Source organism: Salvelinus alpinus, chromosome 18 (genome assembly GCF_045679555.1).
Source record: "Salvelinus alpinus chromosome 18, SLU_Salpinus.1, whole genome shotgun sequence".
Classification (NCBI taxonomy): Eukaryota; Metazoa; Chordata; class Actinopteri; order Salmoniformes; family Salmonidae; genus Salvelinus; species Salvelinus alpinus.
The window spans coordinates 14919660-14926445 of record NC_092103.1 but is presented as its reverse complement, the minus strand read 5'-3'; the positions used below and the strand labels follow the sequence as shown (position 1 = coordinate 14926445).

Genomic DNA, 6786 nt, shown 5'->3' with positions numbered 1-6786 from the left:
GCTATGAGCTGAACAGGACATGAAGTCCCACTACGACCTCCGCACAGCCATCAAACGGAAAAAAGGATAAAAGGATAAAAGCGTCTGCTAAATGGCGTATATTATTATTACAGTATATATTATTGCATTCTGCCCCAACAGATCCACAGATGACTCAATTTCCATTGCACTCCACACTGCCCTCGCCATCCTAGAAAAGAGGAATTCCTATGTGAGGATGCTTGCTTTTCATCGACTACAGCTCAGCATTCAACACCATAGTGCCCTCCAAGTTCGTCACCAAGCTCGGGACCCTGAGACTAAACACCTCCCTCTGCAACTGGATCCTGGACTTCCTGTCGGTCTGACCCCAGGTGGTAAGAGTAAGCAACAATACCTCTGCCAAGCTGATCCAAAAAATGTACAGAAAATAAATAAATTAGAACAATTATTTTGTCTCTCTGTGTTTAATATTTTTTTTTCAATTCGGAAGAGGCTGAATGTATCTCATAGGAGAAAGCATCCAAGCGAGCCAAAGAGTGCCCCTCTGTCTATCTACATGTAGACCATCTATCTGATGCTATCTGGTCCAAACGAGTATGACATTGTTACCACCCGTAGCATTGAACGCAAGGGAAGCCAGCGAGCATTTGGCTTCCCTTGACAATTAGCCAATAAGCGCTGACCTAAACTGAGCGAACTCAACTGTGAATGGTTCTGGCGGGAAAAAAAGTGTCAAGGGAAGCCAGCTTGGATTTGGCGTCTCTCCTATCCAAATCGCTTTGAGCGCATACGTCCTTAACAGAAACAACTTAAATTGTTGCATCTCATTTTGTTGTCCTCCGTGGCTAGCTAGCTAGCTAAAATTGTCCCTTTCCTAAATTAGCCATGGATGGAGATGGGATTTGGACTTGCGGTTTTACTTAATTGTCCATACTGGCCAATGATTATAACGGCGATTCTGATCCAACCATTAATTCATACATTGTTGTGCCCCTGGCCTGAGAGGATGGAAGATCAATATGGATCTAGAAGTTGAAGGCTAATGTTAACTAGCTAACGTTGCCCATCAATGGAAGTTAGGCTAGCGAGCAGCATTTTAGCCAGGTAGCCTAGGACAACAAAAAATAAAAGTGTGTACTGTATGACAGTGATAGACATGAAAGAGAGGAGGATGGCATTGGTGTTTCTCTACAAGTAGGGTGAGTCAACATTTTCTTCTACTTGCACACACACACACACACACACACACACACACACACACACACACACACACACACACACACACACACACACACACACACACACACACACACACACACACACACACACACACACACACACACACACACACACACACACACAAACCAAAATGATAACCATGTAACTGCGTAGGAAAGTGGTGGAGGTCAGGAATTTATTGAAGTTTTGGACAGCTGCAGCCCTGACATTTTTCCTAACATCAATAGACTTCTAAGGACCATCATCACCCCTCCTATGACTTCATGTACTGTTGAGAGACTCTTCTCAACTACAGGCCGTATCAAATCCTCCATCTTGCTTGCTGACTGCACGTCTCAACAATCTAGCCCTGTTGTCCTTTGAAAGGGAACTCAGTGACTTTTTGGACTATGATGAAATAATCTCCATCTTCTTGTACTGCAAAACATGAAACAGAAAGGAATACTATTAATGATTTAGACTAATGTTTTCATGCCTGCCTTGGTAGGCCAGGCCTATATATGTTTCATTCAAAGTGAGCTATTGTATCTGTAGCCGCCGTGATATTAGGCTATGTATGATACATTCATGTTTTCATGCCTGCCTTGGTAGGCCAGGTTTACGTTTGCTGATTCCAGTGAACATACCCGCCGTGGTATTATGTATAGTGATTTCCTGTTTTCATTCCTGAATGCCTATACAGTAGCGTTTGCTCATTCAAAGTGAACTATTCATTTCATACCCCCCGTACAGTTCAACATATAGGCCTAAATGTTTTGTATTGTATTATGTGTGGCTGCTTTCACATTGCAAAAAGTGTGCACATTTCGGCTTAATAAAAACACTTTCAGAGGCTTTCTATCATTCCTTGATTATTTTTTGCAATTAGCTGTTTGTGCATATTCCAATCCAGTGCCAAGCTGGTGTCTGGCCGATGCGCTGACCATGGTCCTGAATCCACCTATTGTGCCTGTACTGTAGATCACGTCTTTGAGTGGGAGTGGTCGGTCTGATCTGATGTTGATTATTTTATGAGGTTGGACTGGAACCAGCTTGACCGCTGCATTTACAATTCCATTTCACTTCCATATCATGATACTTGAAGTGAAATAGAAACGTGAATGCAGGGATCAAGTTGGTTCCACCATATTAATCATAACCACCATTAATAATGTAAATCAGTGCTCTCTGTGTGTGTGTTGTGTGTGACCAACCAGTATCTTTGATGAGGGGCCAGGAGCTGATCTACGCTGCCATGCCCATCAATGGGGTGCTGGCAAAGACCTTACCTCCAGCCTCACCTCTTGCCTGCTCATGAACGGTCGTCGATGAGAAGACCAGAATTAGGAAGGTTTAGTCTGACCTGTTCAAACTTCAAAAAACTTCATAGTATATGTTTGTTTGTCAGATATCACCTATCCTTAGTGCCATTGGTAATAGAACAGTGACTCTGTATGTGTTCACAGATGCATCTATGGAGCAAGCACTTGGAGACTTGTAAAATGATGTGATGGAGTCCTGACCGACAAACTGGCTTGATACTGACGTCTCTAAATGGAGAGAGTCCTGGCACTCGGCATAACATTTTTACTATACACAACTTTTACTTGTACTGTCTTTTTTTGTTATTGAATTGAAATGTATCAGTCAATATGGGAGGGAGAAACCCTGTGTATTCTTCACCAGGAACAGGGAACTCCTGTTGTATACGGGACACTACACAGGAAGGTACAGTATGACCACTAATTTTTACCAAGGTAGCCCCATTACCACCAGACAAAATACCGGTAGGCACAGTGTCTGTACCGGCTGGGAACGACAATGAAAAGTGCACATTGTTATATTAGCATAACACTGCTTCTATGGTATTATGTAAAGGGTTGTTTATTCTACATGGACCTGTTATTATATTTGAAAGTTATCAAAACACTTCTACATAAATTCAGCAATTCTCATATTCTCATATTCTCATTTTACTCTGTAGGCTACAGACCTATTCAAAGCTTCTTCCGGCATTTCACCATACAGTACATCTGCCTGTAGTTATTGAACTCAAACTGCATTCGTTTTTTATTGTTGTGATTGAGTGGGGGGAAACAGCTGTGGGCAAGGTTCTGACAGATGAGTGTGTCTTGTTGGTGTCAAGGACACACCCAATAAATATTAAACACACCCCCAAGCCAACTCCCTTTTGGCTTCTGTCATGGCAGCCAGAATGTCTTGGGGAGCAGGCCAAAAGACGAAGCCGAATCAGCAGGTGCAGTTCCCCTTTAAAAAAACAAACACTCCAGGCCACTCTGGAAACTCTAAAACTAAATAGAAAGAATGTAGAAATGTTAATGGTCCAATACTTTTTCAAATAAGTTCAGAAAAAAGATCTATACGGCCCTCCATTGAATGTTTTAATCACAATGTGGCCCTCGAGCAAATATTATTGGCCACCCCTGCTTTAAGGATTTCAGTGAGACATTATCCCACTGACATTCTGAGAACGTTCAAGGAACATTAAAACATGACATTAACGTCAGGACCATAAGAGGACACCCACATGAAAAAAATACTACAGTTGACTTTAGAATACTACAGTACTTACTGTAGAATTATGTAGTAAACTGTAGTATACTGTAGAATACTATACTACTACTATACTACTACTGTAGTATCCCTTGATCATGTGTAGTACTTACCATAGAATGTTGTAGTATACTGTAGAATACTATAGTATTTAACTTACAAACACTCTGCCCAGTCCCCTCCCCATATCCCAATTGGTGGCACCCATAAGTGAGAAACCTACATGCCAAGTATAGACCATATATTGTGTTCCCTACAGGTTATAGAAAAGAGCAGAAGCTCTGAACTATCCGTTCAGACCCCAGTCCCACCTACAGGTTATGGAAAATTTGCTCTTTTAGTATTTCTCCAGTAGGTTTCCTCAAGGAGAAAGCCTGCGCTTAAATGTCAAATATAATTAAACAAAAACACTATAGTAAATACTACAGTGAATACTGCAGTATAATAGAATCTGTAAAAAATACTACATTATAGTATAAACTGCGGATTTCTTTGACTACAGTTTTTATAATATAGTTAACTGTTAATACTACAGTATACTACAGTAAACACTACAGTGAATATTTCAGTAAAGTCCACAAAAATATTATACTGACTACTATAGTATTTATACTAGTATTGTATTTATACTATAGTATACTGTAGTATTTTGTGGGCGTTGATTACAGGTTCCAGTTTAGTCGCAGTATAGCATTATAATAAGGTATTTTTATGTCCATTAGGTAACATTACGAGAAGGTTACCATTTGGTTCTGATAGAAAGCTATCCATGGGACATTGAATCACCAGAAGGGGATGCTTCATGATGGTGCCAAGGGAACGTTCTTTGGGGGACCTTTTTTTGTATTTCCATGTAAGTTACCAGGACGTCACTGTGGACCATGTTAGGACCAGAGGCGAAGCCACGGAAGGGCCGGACTGGGCAGAGGCCCTGCCAGATTGAACACTGGCCCACCCAATCAGGCTGTCTTAAAATATATATACAGTATATAAAAATCAAAAATAATTGAATTTGAAATGTTGAAAAATGCAACAGTAGGATGTTGAGGAGGCTAGCATGTCAGCGGCAGCCCATGAGGAGATTAGCTACTACTACTACTTCCACAGCCCAGCTAACTCACTATCGCCATTCCCCGGCCTCATCATTATGAGTCCACATGCAGATTTGTCTGCAGCTGACGAACCACCAACACAACCAAAAATATGAGTGTTCTCCACTACAGTGATCAATGGAAAAATAGCTGTGTTTTTCATGGAAGTGGTATGGACAATTTTATTGGCTGGAATACAGTTCGACAAGGGACGCTGTTCTATGACAAATTTCCTCAAGCCCACTATGGAAGGCTAATTTATTAGAGAAAGATAAGGATTGGAAGCACCTTGGCGAGGAATGCTTCATGCAACAGGCTAGCAAACCTCACTCTTTTGCACTGGATAAATTTGAAGGCTACCGTGCAAGCCACCGCAATCAAAGCCCGGGTAATGTTTTAAATCAACTTAACCGTGAGGACATGGACTATTCATTGTAGAAAGGAATCGTGATCCGGTCAAAATGGTTCTGGAAATTGTTTTGCTATGAGCTGAACAGGACATGAAGTCCCACTACGACCTCCGCACAGCCATCAAACGGAAAAAAGGATAAAAGGATAAAAGCGTCTGCTAAATGGCGTATATTATTATTACAGTATATATTATTGCATTCTGCCCCAACAGATCCACAGATGACTCAATTTCCATTGCACTCCACACTGCCCTCGCCATCCTAGAAAAGAGGAATTCCTATGTGAGGATGCTTGCTTTTCATCGACTACAGCTCAGCATTCAACACCATAGTGCCCTCCAAGTTCGTCACCAAGCTCGGGACCCTGAGACTAAACACCTCCCTCTGCAACTGGATCCTGGACTTCCTGTCGGTCTGACCCCAGGTGGTAAGAGTAAGCAACAATACCTCTGCCAAGCTGATCCAAAAAATGTACAGAAAATAAATAAATTAGAACAATTATTTTGTCTCTCTGTGTTTAATATTTTTTTTTCAATTCGGAAGAGGCTGAATGTATCTCATAGGAGAAAGCATCCAAGCGAGCCAAAGAGTGCCCCTCTGTCTATCTACATGTAGACCATCTATCTGATGCTATCTGGTCCAAACGAGTATGACATTGTTACCACCCGTAGCATTGAACGCAAGGGAAGCCAGCGAGCATTTGGCTTCCCTTGACAATTAGCCAATAAGCGCTGACCTAAACTGAGCGAACTCAACTGTGAATGGTTCTGGCGGGAAAAAAAGTGTCAAGGGAAGCCAGCTTGGATTTGGCGTCTCTCCTATCCAAATCGCTTTGAGCGCATACGTCCTTAACAGAAACAACTTAAATTGTTGCATCTCATTTTGTTGTCCTCCGTGGCTAGCTAGCTAGCTAAAATTGTCCCTTTCCTAAATTAGCCATGGATGGAGATGGGATTTGGACTTGCGGTTTTACTTAATTGTCCATACTGGCCAATGATTATAACGGCGATTCTGATCCAACCATTAATTCATACATTGTTGTGCCCCTGGCCTGAGAGGATGGAAGATCAATATGGATCTAGAAGTTGAAGGCTAATGTTAACTAGCTAACGTTGCCCATCAATGGAAGTTAGGCTAGCGAGCAGCATTTTAGCCAGGTAGCCTAGGACAACAAAAAATAAAAGTGTGTACTGTATGACAGTGATAGACATGAAAGAGAGGAGGATGGCATTGGTGTTTCTCTACAAGTAGGGTGAGTCAACATTTTCTTCTACTTGCACACACACACACACACACACACACACACACACACACACACACACACACACACACACACACACACACACACACACACACACACACACACACACACACACACACACACACACACACACACACACACACACACACACACACACACACACACACACACACACACACACAAACCAAAATGATAACCATGTAACTGCGTAGGAAAGTGGTGGAGGTCAGGAATTTATTGAAGTTTTGGA

General features: G+C 41.8%; 1 non-coding gene across 1 annotated transcript; it reads left to right on the top strand.

The window, feature by feature from the left end:
* The first annotated feature begins 4097 nt into the window (after window positions 1-4097).
* On the top strand, window positions 4098-4152 carry LOC139544694 (U7 small nuclear RNA). Its single transcript, XR_011668933.1, has one exon. It is a non-coding gene; the product is annotated as a U7 small nuclear RNA (small nuclear RNA).
* The last annotated feature ends 2634 nt before the right edge of the window (window positions 4153-6786 follow it).